General features: G+C 38.3%; 1 protein-coding gene and 1 long non-coding RNA gene across 2 annotated transcripts in view; both read left to right on the top strand.

The window, feature by feature from the left end:
- The window catches only part of LOC148817521 (voltage-gated potassium channel subunit beta-2), a 139,184-nt gene that overhangs the window by 53,688 nt on the left and 66,732 nt on the right, over positions 1-18,764 (top strand). The gene's annotated exons all lie outside the window — the stretch shown is intronic.
- On the top strand, positions 6,418-15,687 carry LOC148817522 (uncharacterized). The gene is made up of 2 exons (XR_016094598.1): positions 6,418-6,647; positions 15,482-15,687. It is a non-coding gene; the product is annotated as an uncharacterized LOC148817522 (long non-coding RNA).

Below are 18,764 nucleotides of genomic sequence, written 5' to 3'. Positions count from 1 at the left end.
GTCATTACGAAAGGTACATACTGTATGAAGGTAATACAAAACACGTATTTCCCAAGTCAATGCTGGGAGAAGCTGATGTCTGCATCTTAATTATCCTAGATACATTTTTTTGCAAACTCATGTAGACAGCACAAAATGTAAACCAGACCTTTTGCACATTTCTTGGTGTTTTCCTGTATGTATATTTCTGTTCTCTGTGGTTCTGTGATGAAAGAAAACAAAAGGGTTTTATATTGTCCCATAGATGCCTCGGTACTTAATAAGTGCTCAAATTAACTGCTCAGCTTGAGACACGAGTATTGGACGTTGCATAAGGAGTAAATGTTTATGTATATCACTTTGGATATTCTACTTAATATTCTGCGTGTGGTAAAACTGATTATTATGTGCATTATCCTGAAGCAATAACCTATGTTTATTAGAGTGATATAGTCATGGCCAAATTTTACATTTTACATTTGTAATGAAGACTGTTGAATGAATTGCAGTGAATATATATTTTGAATTTAAAACTGGGAGAAAAGAATGAGGAAGATGTTGAAAATTAGAATGAGGAAGAATAAACTGCAGTTTCAAGTTGATGCCCCTCCATATAATATTCTGCATTCAGCAGTCCTGCCCGAGACGGGCTCTAAGAGGGATGTTTGTGCCAATTCTGAAAAAGGATTGTGTATTTGTCTTCTGAGAAAAAGCCACTTTTTGCTGATACAGTTCTAAAAACCCTGACAGTGTCAAACTAACGTAATGAACGTTATATTGAATTTTTATTTTACCTTTCAACATTTTCCCTTTCTAAGCGCAAAGCAGCTGGTTTCCCATCAGGGTTCAAGAGGAAATATTGATTACATGCCTCTCTGGGTCAGACTGCTTTTAGAAGTGGGATTAGGAGGATAATGGAAATTTTTTTTTCAATTACTGTTGCAAAAAAATTGACAGAAGTGAATCATGGTGATGTCTTTTTCTGTCATCTAAACGCTATTATTTTATTGTTTTGTGTTATATTTGTGTGATATTAATTGCAGTTTTATTCTAAAGGGAAGTCATTAAAGATGGATTTTGTGGAAGCAAATATCTTCTGATTTTTTTGTACTTCATGTCTTGTGCATTCTGTGTTGACCAGGTGATTCTCTGCAGTTGTTTCCACTTGCACGTCAGTGTAATTGTCTCATTGGTTGTTCAGCTGAGCGGGCGCGTCCTGTAATCTACACTGAGGAGCGTGTTGCGCTGTGGTGGGGGGGTAGAAGAGACGTCACTGGGGCTCAAGCCTGTGCCGTGTGGATCTCACTCCTCGCCTCGGACTTCGAATTTCAGCAGTTGTTTCTGCAACACGGGCTTTGTAATGGCAACAACAGGACCCAGGAAACAAAAGCGAATGTGCAGCAATGCACACATCTGTGCAATTTAACAAAAGAAAGAGACTAATGTCGGATGTGGTGACCGCGACTCAAATTAATGGATTTTGATTTACTGTTGAATCTTTTTTTTAACAAATAATTGTGTATGCCAAACAAATACATGCAGTGCAACTACTAGTCTAAAGTGTTCAGTTTTAATAAATGTATACCTCATGCAAGGATATTACTACATTTACTGCTCGTTAAAGAAAGGAAATGGACTTTTTATGAGTGATTCATTAATACTGAATTGGTTTAGTTATTACGGCCGACAGAAAAATAAAAACGGGTATTTGTGTCTATATTTCTAAAGAGCTGTTAAGAATGGGAATTGTAGTCAGTCTGCATTGCAGACTTTGAAAATGGATTAATATCTTGGTATCAGGTCGGTTTTCTAATGGCAAGTACATCTCCGGGCTTTTAATATGGATTTCATCCATATTATGACACATCATAGATTTCAATCTGTGTACTTGTGGAAAATCTCAAAATGAACAATTAATGTAATTTTGGTTATCAGTATCTAGTAAATATGACACTTATCAGTATATAGACAGCAGAAATTAATTAAAAAAGTTATTAATTAACAAAATGTAAATGATGTAACAGCAGTGTCAGGCGGGTGTAGGGTAATACATTGCATGAGTTGGTCTGTTTCTGTATCTCCTTACTAGATTCTTGTTTGTGTCTCCTGAGCTTGAGGCATCATGGGAAATAGATGATACGGTTTATGAGAAGCTCTTGTTGCTTTTTGCACTTTACTGTTCTTTTATTAAAAACCCATTCCTGTAACAGCACTGCATAGTGAAAATAAAGCTGCTCAAAAAGCACCCCAGACTTTTTGTATGTGCCCTAAAGGTCTGTATATTTTTGTTTCTGAGGACTGATAATGTCCTGATGTGAACCTCTGCCTGTAAGGTATTCCTCTTGGAGGAAATGGATTATTCTGTTGTAATAAAATGATTACACACCTGTCTTGTTAAGGCTCCAGTTACATTGAGCCAAAGACAGGGGATTGAGTGTTGCTTTGGACTGGTCCTCTGCAAAGTGCTGTGTGCAGGATCCCTCTTGTAATAATGTTATGTCTCTTAAGGCAGTGCTATTATGCTATCTGAGCCACAGCTGTGAGGATGTTAATGTTGTTAATTGCTGTTGATAAAGGGTCAAATGTTGCAAAGCAGTCTTCCTTCTCTTGCACTCTTGCTGTCTGACATATTTATTGAAAATGTGGGTGTAACTGGCTTTTGCACCATAAACATAGATTCTTGGGCATATCTTTGAACACTCAAGCCTTAAAACTGAAGATAATTAGCCAATCACAAATAGCTCCATCCTCTGCCTTTTTGCCTGTATTTTTATTACATTGTTAATACATTAAATAAATTTTTATCAAATCCATGAACATGTACATAATACTGTTTTTATGTGTTATGTTTTTTAAAATAATGATTCATTTATTTAATATACACTACATAGATGATTAGATTATCTTTTACTTTGATAATGACATGCTGTTTTGCCAAGGAATAGAAAGTAGAAAGCTGGAGTCCATTGCAAGACATCTTCTGGTCTCAAGGCTTAGGGCTGCTGGGGCTCACTGAATTACCCCTGGGGCAAAGAAAGCTGTTCATGGCTATGCATGTTGCTGACTATAAACATGCTGTTCTACTGCACTGGGACTGAGAACAGCAGTCCTCCTTGGCACAGAGAGGACAAGGATATGGACCTCTGGTGGTGGGGCAGGAGACTGGCCACACATTGTAGACAGTGAACAAGTTCCGTTTATTGTTTTAGGAGCCAGCAGATAGGATTCTTAATGCCTGCCAGCATCTGAGTCAGAGGTGTGTAATTAATGCAGACACAGAACAGTAGTACAGTATTTGGTGGTTTTAATAGCAGGAATAGCAATTTTAGTAGTAGATATGGACATTTTAGTTAGCACAGTATGTTTTTGCTGTTCTCATTTTCATTCAAGACTTGCAAGGCCGGAAGTAGATTCTCTTAAACAGTTGCAAGGAGGGGTGTACCTATGTCTCTGTGCAAAATGAGCATGCAGCAGTGCTTGTGGTTCGTTTCCTGATAGATAATATTTTGTGTTAAGTTTGATCAGCAGAGCTGGTAAAAGCTTGGAGGAGTCCATTAGTCCTAATGTCCTAGGTTTAAATGCAAGTACAAATCCCTTATGAAACATATGAGTGGTGTGTGTGCACATGTACAGTACGTAGGTCCTCAGACATGGTCCGTAATACTGTTTGAAATGCCCGTAAGTATTCTTTCCAATGGACAGCAATTGCAAGCTTTTAGTGTGAAAGCGCTCGTAAATAATTTAGCTGGTATTATTTGCTGTGGTTTACAAAACATGCTAGCACCCCTGTAGGTCTAAATGCACTTCCTTCATGAAAATCTATTTGGAGCCCATCTTTCATTCGCTAATTGATGTTGACGCTTCTTTGTTAGACACTCCCTTTTTGGAAAAAAAAAGGTAGTCCTGCATTGCTGACCGCAGTAGGTTTTTATAAGAGCAGCGTGACAAAAATTCCTCTTTCATGAGCCGACCCCAAAGAAACCGGGTAAGTTTGTACTGTAATTACAGAGTTGATGAGGTTAACCTGTGTTTGATGGTAAAAGTTGCCTTGCCAGTGCATGGAGGATGATGCCTGTATCGTTTCCCTCTTCTCTCTGGATCTGCAGGGCTGTGGTCTAGGCTTTGGAGGAATAGAAGGGCATCTAAAAGCTGACATGGTATAAGTTTGCATTTAGGAATTTTTGAAGAAATAGTTGTGCTTTATCAATGTTTTCAGATCATCATACTTTATTTTCATCTTTTATTTACATAGCGGTCTAAAGTGTAAGCCCCTGTATCTATGTTTGGCTTTTATTTTCCTGAAGATGCGAGCTGTGCTTCAAGTAGAAATAAGAACCGTCTAGCTCGAGTCCTTCTGCTTTGGTGTTCAGGAGTTCATTAGGGTCATAGTCTTTGTAACTGAGCAGATTCTTCTGTAGTGCGTCAATGTGGTCCGAGAGGGGCTGAGAAACGCGGACATGAAAATAGGTTGTGAGTTATGTTTCGAGGTTAAGACTATCTGAGATAAAGTCAGCTGCCCCAAGAAAAGTATCAGTAAACTTTCTCTGTACCGTACTATATGTCAAAAGGACATTTAACAATTGGTCTTGGTAAATCAGTTGCTTTTAATGGAATCATTAGTTACATATCATTACATTTGGTTAAAGGAATGGTATTTTTTATGTCATGATCGACATTGAAAAAGATTAAGCTGACAGTTTCCTTATTTGGATCTCATTTTGAATGCATTACATGTTCTGGGAATTTCTTTTCATTATAAATATCAAGTAAGTTTATAGTTTCAAACACGAATGCAAACGATCTGCATTTGAAAGAAACCCGATTTGGAAGTGAGTGCGATGGCCATCTTCTCCCTGGGATTGCATGGCTGACAAGACTGCACAGGTGCCTCTTCAGAGACATTAGTGTCTGTCTGGCTACTGCTAAATAGTTATAGGGCTGCATAATTAAACATAAAACATGGCAGAATATAAAATATCACTAATAATACAGACGTGGTCATGGTGATTTTCATTTCAATTCACTATCTGATTTTCCTGAGGGACCATGGCAAGTAATGTGACATCATCCCTGTTCTACTGGAGTATTGGAATGTTTTCCTCTGACAGGTAGAAGATCAGGTGCTGATCATATTTTTTATTCCTCTTTTGAAATGTTGTTACACAAAAATTAGGTAAGCTATTGTTTTTCCACAAACACAAACGTTTACGCTTGCAATAATAACCTGTATTTTAGGGCTGGCATGATATTCTAATTCTAAACAGAATGTGTAGCGTATTTCATGACTAGATTCATTAGTTATTTTATTTATGCATTCTTGATCAGTATTGATACTGGTTTTAGGAACAGTTGCCTACTTCAGCAAAGCATGTTGTGCATTTGAATTGCCAGACTCAACTATTAGATCACAAAGTAAAAGTTATGACAAAAGAGGTTTATTTTTTTATCTTTGAAAAACTACTTTTTGACATGAGTTTTTACACACACGTCAACACTCTATCAGATTTTTCCAACAAGTATCCATTGGGATCCACCACTGATGTGTATGTTAATTCTTGGCACCTCTCTGATGTAGCAAGCTTTGTGGTCATTGCGTATGACTATTACTAATGCTGCATACTGTTTGAAGCAGTGGCATTGCTTTTTAGCAATGTAACGTACCTTCCAACGTTTTAGGCTTCTGTATATGCACACAGAGAGACGGGGGCTGAAAGTAAACATAATTTCTGCAGCCTGTGGTACTCTCTGTGCTGGGCTATTTTTTGACTATCACAAGTTAACAGACAGCTTTAGCAGGAATAAAGCTAATAGGGTGCTGGCCAGTTCTCAAGAGATTTGTCATTCCACTCTCCCCTTCTACCCCTCCTGAAATTGCAATAAAAATAACCCCAGAACAATGACTTTGCATGCCTGGCTGCAGACATCCCTTGTTGTTGCCACCACAGACTAATTCTTTGCATGTGTTTGGTTTAAGCTGTCTTTTGATTTGCACCTTAAGTACACACTGGTTACCTGAAGCCACCTGGAGGAGCCCTATCGTTTTAACTTGGCTATTGTGTCCCTGTCTCTCAGAGATGGAGGCACTCTGACAGAGACGAGCTCTAGTTACATGATGCATGGCCACATGGTTTTTTGCCGCTGCCTGGAGCAGGAAAACTTTTTTTTTCTAAAAGCGGGTGCTATTTAAAGGAATGGCTGTGGCCGCTTGTCCCTCTCCTGGTACCCGCTCGCTCTGCCTTTCTCTGCTGGCTGGCACCTGGTGCCGCGAGCGGTAGAGGAATGTTTATTGCGCACAGGAGCAGCCTCTGTGAAGTGCGGGGCGGGCACGCTGGGGGCAGGCTGAGCCGTCAACAGAGTCTCCCTCACGACAACCTGCAGATCCCCAAACCAGCGGGCACCGGCAGCGGCATCAGGAGGAGCAGCAGCAGCAGCAGCGGCGGCAGCAGCAAAATGCTGTCCATGTCGTACAGCGAGAGCGTGCGCAGCGGCATTAACCGCTACCACTCCGACCTGGGCCTCAACCAGCCGCGCCACACCGACCAGGCCGAGCTGCAGAGGCTGAGGGAGGTGCGGGCGGCGGCACAGGTCAAGAACATGGAGGACTTCCTCAAGATGAACGGCCTGTCGCTGGAGGACTGTGTAGCCTACCAGACAGGCATGAAGTACAGGTAAGAGCTAGGCACGTTAACTACTTGACGGACTTACAAGCAGGTGTCAGGGCTTCTCCAGTCCCCAAATTACTGCCTGACTCTTATTTTGGCTAAACTGACCTTGCCTCAGCTTGCCTAAAAGACCTTGGCTTCTCTCTTTTTTCTGATGCTCTGCTGTCGCATTTGACATAAACGCCGATGATGTACTTAAGTAGTTCATTTTGCGGCATGTTCCATTCATGAATTCTCATTCATTTATTTCATGAAAAAAAGTGAAGTCTTCTCCTTATTACAAAAAATGTGCTGTAAATGAAGTTTTAGTGCTTTGCACATCTTCCACAGAAGTTTTCTTTTCATTTTTGGACAGAATGAAAAGAATGAAAATCCTAATGTGCCGTGATGCCGTGACAGTGCTGCAGTATGCAGCTGTGGCTGAATTGGAGATGCAGTGGGCTGTTGCTTGCCCCATGTCCCAGATACGGCACTGATGTCCGGGGCGCTGTCTGGATGTTTTATTTTAATAATCTGGGTCAGTAAGCACTGTGTGCATTAAAAGGAGGTCTTGTTTAAGGAGAAGGAGAAAAGGTAATGTACTTTACACGAACTGTGATGCACTTAAGCCAATAATTTCAGGAACTTGAATTTTCATCTCTGTCTTTACAGATGCATAAGGCAGGTGACATCTGTCATACCTCTATCTGTTTTTTTACTGGTGGCAGCAGTCACAAACTAGTTCATATTTGAGTTGGCTGTTATAGTGCGGTTCCCCAGATAACTGTGAGACTAATAACTGTTCTTAACGGGAATCTTACTTCACAGCAGATCTAGCCAAAGCTCTGTTCTGTAGATCTGAATAGTGGCTCTCCTTTTATGAACCATCAACAGCGCATTCCTCTCATTGCTGTCTGATGGGGTGTGTGACTTCTGCATTGCAATCAAGTGACTTACTTCATAGCTCAGTAGTCTAAAATGCGTGGCCATTTCAGTGTGAGTAACAGTGCACTTTGAGCTGGGAAGTATACATGAGAACACAACAGGAATGCTAATTTCCAAAGAAAAGATTTAACTCTGAAACTGATGAGGCAAAAAGCAATCTGCTGAAACTTTAAGCAGTTAAGTGTACTCATTTTTCTATCAATGTTCAGCATCCCAGCATGACTGGGGAAAGAGATGTACTCTTAGATTTATTAGCATACTATTACAGCAGTACTGAAGGGTATAGGGAAGCAATGCAAACATTGAATATCCTTTTTAATTAGGCTCTAGACATGTAGTTTGCTGCCTGGTTAGGTTTTGTGCCCATAAATGTATTCCTTGGAGGACGTTAATTTTGTAGCTGTCAATATCACTCAGTTTAAATTATGTTCATTATAAAATCCATCCATGTTTTAGAAATTCATTTATGCATGCTTAGCTTTATGAAGCAATTATTTATTATGATGTAGTAGAGTTGAGGGGGTTTCTTGCAGATGAGCTGTTTGTGTGTATACTTTCTGCAGCTTGTTGAAAAATGTTAATGAGGCCTTTCCTTTTATCCAGAATGAGAGAGTAGCCCCCCAAATAATATAATTGCATTGAAAAACACAGGACAAATCCTGTGATTGTTGAAATGACTGTTAAGATTTTAAACCAGCTTATTCAGGACAGTTACTGACTCTTTTCAAGTGAAGAGCTAAATCCTCCTTTATAAATATCCCTTGAGCTCCTGTCTGGAAACTGGGAAAAAGGGATCAGTGTGTTTTCAATTGAATGTAGCTCCGTGTGCACAGCTTCCTGGTGCCCTTCTGTTGAGTGCATGTTATTAGAGTTCAATTTTAGTCCTTTTTGGTCTGTTAAAATACTTTGTACTTGACAATGGCAGTGGCCAATGTGTATTGAAAAAGATGCAAAAAGACCCCCTTCTTTTTTTTAAGCTTTTCATTCCAAAATTCAGTCCATTAAAATTTAATGATCGCATGTGATTATTGAGATTTTCTGAATAAGTGTTGAAAAGCAAAACACAGTAATAAAAAGAGATTTGTCAGTGCTAAGCACTAAGATAAACAGGTCTTTAGTGCTTCTGTGGCTTCTCCATGGACACATTTCTTGAGTGATCAGCCCTATTGTGTGACTTGTGGTGTAGCTGGTTTATTTCCAGAGTATATACAGTAGCTTCGCTTTTCAGTCCAGGTTACTTATACTCCTCATGGCTTTACTATAAAGCATAGCCATTCTTCCATGAAAGGCTGATTGCATTACTCACATCAGTAGGTTATTAAATTACAGATTCGCTGCCTGACTTCTGAGATTCTGGAAAGAGAATTTGTTGAAGTCTGTAATTAAGACATTCATAGCCCTGTTTAACACTATAATGGCTTAATAATCCAAAAACATATTTTAGTCCAGAATTGCCTGTCTTTTTCTGCGAACCAGTCTTCTCAATTTTATAGTTTCTTCGAACTGGTAGCTGCTATATTAGGGTCATTCCATGTCAAATCAACCAAAATGTTTGTGACAATGTCAGATTTGAATTTGAATGGCAATCGGTAGACTTTAATAAAGGCAGCTTTACAGAAAACAGTGACATTTGAACAATCAATTCCTACTAGTTTCTGACACAAGTACCACCCCTTCTTCGTCTTTGGAAAAACCACACACTGCTTTTTAAGCTACAAAATTTAGAAATGCTATTGCATATAATACCACCACCAACTTCTAACCCAGATCCTAAAATGTCATTTTAGAATCCTTCCCCATTCTTGAGATAAAATAATGGTATTGGAAATTCTTTTTGATGGGTAGAAATGCATTTACTATAGTTTATCATGTCAGAGTTGGATCTCTGATGTGGATTCTGTATAGACAGGTGGATACATAATGATTGACCTCTTGTGTGATCCTGGTTGAGGCAAGGGACATGCCTTCATACACACTTGAGGCCGGTATTCTGGACTTGTTAATGATAACACTGGAAAACTCTGCTTCTATGCGAAATTCCAGAGATGTAATTTTTTTAATATACAGTATTGTTGGTATGTTCCCCAACTGTAGCAAGATATTATAAATATACAGCAGTAAGTTTCATTGTGTTATTTCAGTTGGCACAAAAGTGTAATGTTCCTCTTCCTTCTGCAGTGTACTACTGTACCTACTGTTGTTGCTGTGGTCAGGTTACAGTCCAAAAGAATGAAGGCATTTAGTATCTGTAGTTAATCCTAGTATGCGGGGAGGTTTCCCATGTTATTGTAAATAGTTAAATATTGAGCACAAATGTGCCTCTTCTTGAAATGTGCCCACTGTAATATATCAAATTTTACTATTAGAAAGTATGTCTTGATTAGCTAATATAGTAGCTCCACAAACTTTGTGTCAGTCCAACTCTGGTAGACTGTGAACTTTATATTGGCACCTCATAAACTTTATATAAGGCACTTCATATTTTTAATTAAATGGGGAGTACTTATTAATAATGACCAGGAATATGATGTTTTCATTTAAATTCTTAATCACCTGCCTTATGTTATCTTTCAGACTCTTTGCTTGTGGTCTAGAAATGCAGGCAAACCTGTTATATGAATGTGAGATTATGCTATTGTCAGATGTCTTAAGTCACCATGGGTTTTGAAGCAGTGTGAATAATCACTGTTTTGTAACCCACTGTAATTTTCAGTTCTTCTCTTACTGCTATTCCCCATGAAATATTAGTTCCTTATCCAGTTTTGTACGAACATTTTCTGGTCTTTCCTATATGTACACATGTAGTGTTTTTAAAATGTTCTTGGGACATTTAATTGTGTTCGAGACAGTGTTGTGTGATTGTGTCCTTGAAGCATCTTGTCTTCTGTTCCCCTCTCTGCATTTTTTATCAAGTCTCCTTATTTTGTTTTTGTTTTCCTAGTTGATTCATGTGTTCTTTTGTTGGCCTATTGATGCGGAAATTATCACCTTGCGAAACTTGATACGATCTTAATTAAATGAATCTCCCTTGAGAGTAATCGAGTCACCTCTCTCTGTAATTGAGTCACCTTTAAACAATGTACTGTATCTTGATCAGCCCCTATTCATTAAATCAGGCTGAATCAGGTCAAGACAGAAACATTCTCCCAGAACGCTGGCAGCCTGCAGCCTGCAGCCAGCAGCCTCCTCCCTGATACTACTTGAAGGCGTTGTGGGTAATGACTGGTAGATAGCTGTGCCAGAACAGTTTGCAACTTGTTTCTACTGCAGTTCACATTCAGACAGGCCTGGGAAATATTTAATAATGTCCACAATCTGTGCTGTCCAGGGTTCAGCACATTTTACTTTGTAATATGGACCTTTGAGTTCCAGGAGGCTAAGGGAGGAGGCAGGCAAGGCTTTGTGATTTGCAACTTGAGAGGCTACCTGATACACAGCTGTAATTAGGCTACCCGATACACATCTGTAATTGTAAATGTAACACCTACTGTTTGTCTTGATGAAAATAGTTTAGCAGTGTTTGCTTGACACAAAGTAGCATGCAGAAGGCATAGGATAGTGCTTTGTTCTTGTGCAAAGCAGACCAAAAAAACAGAGATGTTTTAAGATATTGAAAAATAGATACAATTTCACTAAAGGGTCTGACTGCAATAAGTCTGAATTTCTTTTTCCATTTAGCAGGCTTTGGACGATCATTTACAGGAATCTAAAAGGAAACATGCTGACATTGTCTGTAAATATGCCAAATATCCTGTATTGATTGAGTGTGTGAAGTCATGGATGAATTAACTTCGAATTTTGCTGTCCAAGATGTTTGAGATGCTTAAGTTTGAAAATGCAGTACAGTGGATAATGAATCTTTTAATTACTCAGGAAAGGTCGTCCCTTTTTTTGAGGTTTGTGGATATGCTCTTGTCTTTAATCTTCCATTAGTGTTAGTAATCCTACCATTAGATGTGTTTTGCTGCTCTTTAGTGATTCATTTTGCTGGTAGTGCTGACAGCATGGTCTGTCCACTGCACCCAATATCTTCCACCTGGAATCAGGCAGACAGGGCTTCAGGGTGCACTTCAGGCATGACAAGTCCCATTTTCTTTTTTTTTCATCACAGCTGGAAATGCCTGAGTTCTATACAAACTTTCAGTTTGAAGTAAAAAAAAAAGAACATTAAACCCTGCGTTATTCCTGACTCCAAGCTGTCAAGAATATAGAAGACTACGAGAGGCAAATTCTGAAAGGCATTTCACAAATTCAACCCAAGCTACCCAGTCATGTTGTTGGAGCCAATACCATGGCTTTTTTCAAGGAATGACTGAATGACATCCTTGGGTCAGTTAGTTACAAAGTACCAAATAAGCTACTGTAGGTGGGCTGAATGGCCTCCACTCTTTCGTAGCTTTTCTTATGTTCTTATAAAGTGAAGTTCATAAATCATACAAAGGCCATTTTGTTCCACCCACACTACCTGTATGCCCAGCTGTGTTATAGTAGGATAGCACCATTTGATAATGTCTTTAAAAGCACTGGGATTTGTCAGTTCTTTATTGTTGTTGGCAACATGGTAATGTGTTTCTGAAATGTACCACCTGTTCTACATCCTTTTAGGCACAGTCTTCAGACAGTCATACCAGTGGGTGATGTAGTAGAACACAAATAGGTCTTCTTAACATTTCCTGACCTACAGTATTGGCTAGATAAAGTTTTGGCATTTGTAAAATTGTACCATTCCTTTCCTTTACAGTAAATACTGAAAATATTAATGAAAAAATAGGGCTTTTTCATTATATCATAAATGAATATATATAATAAATGAAATATAAATATTTCATGATGCTGATGGGGGTTTTAGACTGCACACAAGGATTTCCTGAGTAGAGCGTATTACTGTTGGGTGAGAGTTTGAAGTCTCAGCTGATTTCAAGAAGAGCTACTGTATGTGAACTGAGAAATACAGTAGATTGATAGAATAATATGTCACTCTCCTCCACTGCTCAGTGTCTGCATTCACTTTTCAGGGCTATTATAAAATAAAAGTTTTTTTTGTGTGACAACTGAAAAATGGAAATTTGTGGAAGGTAATTTATCAGTTAATTAATCAATTATTTAAGCAAGTAAAATTGCTGAGAGCACATAGTGATGGTCAGTCGAAGGCACAGAAAACACAGTGAGATTCTGAGCAGTTATAGGAAAACACTTCAATAAGATATCAAATCGAATTAAAATTGAAATATTTCAAGTATTACGTAGTAATTTTCTCTCATTTGAGGTTTTATTTTAAACAAGTGGTGTTCTCTGTGGTGAAATCATAGACCACAGGCAAGGCAGAAGTAATGTGGGTGAGTGTTTTCTGCTTTTTAATTATTGTTTTTAAATGACACCTGGTCAGCCAAAGCTATTGAACAAGTAGTTTATACTGTCCTATTGCACTGATCATCCAGTGATGCTCTGTTATTGATCTTCCTAAATGTCTGCCTTATTGCATCATCCAATTCGAATTATCACTAAAAGAAACGGGGACAAATCCATCATACATAAATTTTGATTAAAGTGCAGCCGTAAAGAGTTTGCAGACATGATGACAACTCTTGAACAGTGCAACACTGTAGCCTCTATTTTAGGCTTGATTTCCCGCTATACTCTTTGAGATTTGGAAAACAAAGCTGTATATCTGATGTTGAAACTTGGAGCTTGGAGTTTTGACTTAATATCTCAAGTTTGATAACCTTAATTCCTCAATCGCGTCATCATTTCTCCCCTCACATTTTTTCTAGGGCTTAATTTGGCCGTCTTTATTTTGAACTGCTTCATGCATATCATGGCCCCAGTGCTCTTAAACCTAAGCTAAAGATAAGTATTTTTATCATACATAACATGCACAACATAGAAAAACAAACCATCAGAATTTTTTGTTGTGGATTCAGGGGTGATCCGAGGACAGCAGTGGTGTTAAGGAGCAATAACAGAAGGAACAGTGCTCCTGATGTTTAATGCCTGAGTGAATTTGCCAGTGTAAGTATCCACCTAGTGGTAGGAGTGAAGAGCTGCTCATCTTAAGGGAGCAAGAACATGCTAACACAATGCCTGTTTCACTGACTGATCCAGAATGTTGCCCCTGTGAGAAAAAATCTTTTTATAGTTTTGCATAAGTTGACTCAGGATTTCCTAAAGCAATACTCAGGTTATGTGTGAGTCAGCCGTTTCCCTATGGTAGTGCGTCTTCAGGAATTATTTGAGCCTAAGACAACATATCAATTAAATGTGTTAGTTTAATTTCATAGCACTTCCCCTTATATTTCTGTTTTAGATTCCTTCACTCAATTCATACCAACCTAGACTCAGAAACTATGCTGTGTTGCTTTCGCCTCTGTCAGCGCAAGATGGTACCTTAGAAATGAGAAATGGCAGTTAAGTATTTTTCATTGGCAGTTGAATAAAGCCATTAGGCTCAGAGGCACCTTTTTATTCTTCTGTTAATACTGAACATCTATTAATGCAGAATAGTGGTGCTAATATAGATTTTTTTAATCCTTTATCCAGCTAAGTCCATTGAAAACTGAACTGTACTGTACATTACATGGGTAATGAAAAAGATCTGGGACTGGGACTTCATTTCTATACCACTAGGTGGCACAGTAGACCTGTGCTTAAATTATATAAACGTATAAAATACTTTGTTAAATTTGATTTTTATATTAGATCGTTTATAATATTGACTTTCATGATAATATTTTCTTGATATTTTCAAAGTCCTCATGCTCACCTCAGGCTTTTCATGACTTGGCAGCTCAGTACATACCTCACTTATTGCAGGTAAATTTTGAGTCAGGCTGCAGTCTCTCCAACTTTACACATACCAATAAATCCCTGCCCATAATAGTTTCCAATTAGTATCATCACGTTTTTTGAATGTTGTAGTTCTTACTTGTTCTTGGAAATGAAGTGCTAGACTGACAGCCTTGTACTAGGTGCTGAGTATTGACAGCCATCAATACAAGTTTTGAAATAAATTAATTTGCATTGAACAAGTACTGTCTGTTATTTACATCAGAAAAATACACAATAGGAAACTGATCTAAGCTGAAAACCTTTTTTTCTCTTTTTTTATGAAGATATTTGAGATTTATAACAAAAGCTTCTAGCCTTTTTCTGTGTGATATAGGTACACATATACTGGAATTTCTCTATTCTGACACAACCACTGATTTTGCCATGGTATCTGAACCTGTCAAAAGCATTTTACAATTTAGGATTTCAGCTGTGCTGTCAATCAACTGACAGTATGCTGTCTAGTAGTGACACTGAGTCTTGATAATTCTGGAGGCCAGCTGTCAGGAACAGGGTTGATGAGCTAAAACGTTTTTTGGCTGCCACAGACTTTTTTCTGTCTCTAATTGTCACTTTAGGAAGCCTTTTTCTGAATGCATTTCCCTTTAACTTAAGGGCTTTCAGAAAGAATCAGCTACAGTAAGCACCACAGCAGACCTTCTAAATATTCAATGTCTGAATTTTTTTTCTTGGCCTTTGATGCGATAAAGTGAATTCTGTGTTCCGTCCTCATGATTTTATAGAGAGAATTCCTGTGAATCTGGGGTTTACAGACAGTGACTTAGTTAAACGATTCTGAGATATGTAAGACAGTGGGGCAATAATTATTGGGCAATATTAATCTCAGTTCTACTAATATAGTGTATCACTGTCAGCCACATTTTTTCTGACATTCATGTGTAGGGAACCAGTTTTAGCAGTGGCTTAGTTATAGATGTGCTTTTATTTTTTATGTCGTCCAGAGCATTCGAGACAGAGGGCAGGCGACTATACTGTATGTGACAACTTCTCTCAATTAATTTTGCAGAGCTGAAAAAAAGCAAAGCAACAATGCAATTACCAATAAATAATGCAGGTCCTTTTTTCTGCAGAATCCGCCACTGGGGTGCGCTGGTTTGAGGCGAGTGCCTCTCTGCTGGCTGAGGGCTTTCCACACCGGGAGAGAAGGAGGGAGACGTGGGGCTGCAGCTGGAATGTACTGGGGCCAGAGCACTGTTCACTCCCAGGCACTGACAGTGCTACTCACGCTTGTCTAGAGGACGCCACTGCTGGTTTCAGCTGGAAGTTCTCTCTTTTAAAACAAGCACGACAGCTGCTTTCGTTAATGGAGCTCAGATACTGTGATCAGTACTTCTTATTTTATATGTATAAATATGATTTTTTTACTGTTTATATGCATATACAGTAATTCTGCCATGGCAGGTGGGCTCTTCTAGGGCTGGGTTTAACATTGACAAAGCAAATCAGGTACACAAATGGTTTAATATAACACAAACACGCACAGCACACATTTGTATTATGCTGAAAACTGACATTTATCCTGCAACATGCCCACAAGGGTGAAGATGCTGTTAATTATTTTTAAATCTTCTGGGTCACATTTTGGTGTGTTTTAACTGATTGAGTTTGTTCTGTATGTATTTTTATCAGCTGGGGTTGACGTTTTTTCAGTGAGGAGATGAGAGGTAATTTTCTTACTGTCGGTGGAAATATCATGAGACTGTTATGTCAGGGACCAAAATAGCTTTCGAAGGCTTTTCCCGTTTTGTGGATATGGCTAGTTTTCATCCACATACGGTATTTATTTACCATCTGCCTCCTTTTTCAAGCGTTTCGGGAAGGGGAGTGATTGTTCAAATAGGATGGGATTCATGCGTTCTCCCGGTCTCCCTCAGCAAGTGAATCGAGTGCATCGCCAAGCCCCCAATGGCGCAGCTTGCGTTTCTGCTCTACTTCATCCTCTGCTTCTCTCTTTTTTTTCTTCTTTTTGTTCCCCTGTTTCATTATTAATGGTGTCCTTTCTCCAGGGAGCAGCTTCTGGATTAAGTGTGGTAGCAAGTCTTTTTAAGGGCCTTGCGTAATCGGATTAAAAGAAAGCAATAAGACTAGGCCCCACCCTTCCATTTATATTGAGAAGCTCCTGTACAGCTCCATCCCGCTCTGCTGTGCTCTAATAATACTGTTTCATAATTAATGCGTACAGATTTTATAAACTCATTCTGGTCTACAGTGTACTGCAGGTCAGCTCCAGGCAATTCCTATCTCCCGCTATCAGGACTTGGTTTATTTCTGGCACATAATTATTTTAATTATTTTAGGTAGCAAACAAAACCAATTCAGATATCTGGTAAATGTTCCTGTACGTCTGTAGGGGAGCTGCTTGTGTTGGCTGTGTTTGCTCACACCTGTTTGAGGTGGTGGGGGTTGTTTATTGTTGAAATCATGTATGGAATGTATATTTCACATCTCAAATAACATAATTCTATTTAAATCAAGCAGTATTGATTAAAATATGTTTTTTCCTCTTACGTGTCGTGATAAATAAATGTGCACTACAGGCTTGAGTGCATTATATCCTTGCTATAACCTTTTGGGCTCCAAGCTATAGTTGGGTACTTAACAGAAAAAAGAAAATTGTTGTGACCTTTAATGAAAATGCCTTAGGTAGATGTTTTCCAAAGTAATTATTAATAAAAATAGGCTAGTTGCTTTATTTTCATTATTTGATTTTCTTCTTAGAGTATTTCTGTTTGTAAAATAACTAATTGCTTTTAATGTTTTCAACTATTAGTGCTAATATTAACTAGAACTAATAATATCAATAATTATTAGATTAGTCTTATAAAGTAAATTAAAGTTATATTATGCATACCTGTTTGTGACATGCATCTTTGTTCTAAGTTTATTCTTTGAAAAAGTGCATGCTTATTTGCATGTATGCTCCAATATAAAGACATTAAAGGAATCACCAAAAACAAACACTGAACAGCAGCACCAACAACAAGCTAAATAACATACAACTTTTAAAAAAGTCAGACAAGCAGTGTGAGAAATGCATAAAATAGGTTGAACATTAAAAATCTAATGGTGATTCAACACGATTGATTTAATTTTGATGCAGTTCAAACAGCTGTGGAGCAATAGAGGATAAAATATATTTTTACAAAGGAACTAATCAATGTGTTGTTATGAAAACATTGTTAATAGAACAAAAGTATTACCGCGTTTGAAGGTTTTGCAGCTACAGTATGTCTGGACTGATCTGCTATGTGGGGATAGAATGCGTTAGAAGGGCCTAATAGTGTTCTCTTGTACATAACCTTTCTTGCGTTCTTATGCTCCATCTTGGGAATGGAAAGTCCAGGGAATGCAGACGGTGTGATGGTCTATGAGCAGACAGCAGATTACCAATGTTGACAGCAGCTAATCCATATAAGGTCTTAAAAGTAACAGAATTTCAGAGGGTGCCAATATAAGGAAACTAAAATCCGAATGAAATCAGGCAACAAAGAATGAAATTATTTGGTAATTCAAGGATTCTGTTTTTGTGGGGAATATATAAGCACTGCTGCTAAAGGTTTTATTAAACTTATGTCAAAACCATGCTTTGAAGTTATTAAAATCTTGTATAAGCAAAGCTTTCTGAATGATGTTAAATCAAGGTACAACTGCTGACTTGTCTCCTCTGCCAGAAGCACATGACTTCTCTAAGCAAACGTATGTATCGAGAGAAACCTGATGTGGCAGGTAGCATTCAATAGTAATTTGATGTTTGTTAAAGAATGTGTGTTAAATTAGCGCTGACTTAAAAACATTTCCACAAGCAACTCAAATCAATGGTGTTATGTCTAGCTAAGTCAGAACACCTGATTGGCTAAAAAGAACTGGCAGTATTATTTACTTTAATTAGTATAGGCACAGCAGTGTGCCTGTTTTACATTAAAACCTAACAGTCAGCAAAATATGGGTTACTGAGCAAAATAAAGGTATCCCAGATACACAGGACTCCTGAAGAACAGTGAAGACAAGTCCGCTGTACAAAGTCAAGAGTTAAGGCACCAGACAGTGGTAGATCCAACACAAAAAGTGAGGTGCAAGTTGTAGCAAGTTTGTTTTATTTTATTGTTTAGTTTTGATATAAAAAGAAAGTCTAAATAAGTGTTATCAATAAAGCGTTGAGCAGAAACATGACAGGCAAGTGTCGCCAGTATGCTCTCAACCAGAGTGTCGCCATGAGATTATGGTAGAAGCTATGGTAGAAATCATTTTGCCACACTACTAGCGGCTGTTTTCTTGGAAGAACACTTACAAATAAATTAGAGGGAGAAATCTCAAGGGCCTGTTTATTGAAACATGATGCCTTTTGGGCATAGT

This window comes from Atractosteus spatula, chromosome 20 (assembly GCF_055471065.1).
Source record: "Atractosteus spatula isolate fAtrSpa1 chromosome 20, fAtrSpa1.hap1, whole genome shotgun sequence".
Classification (NCBI taxonomy): Eukaryota; Metazoa; Chordata; class Actinopteri; order Semionotiformes; family Lepisosteidae; genus Atractosteus; species Atractosteus spatula.
This window is presented reverse-complemented; position numbering and strand designations above follow the sequence as displayed.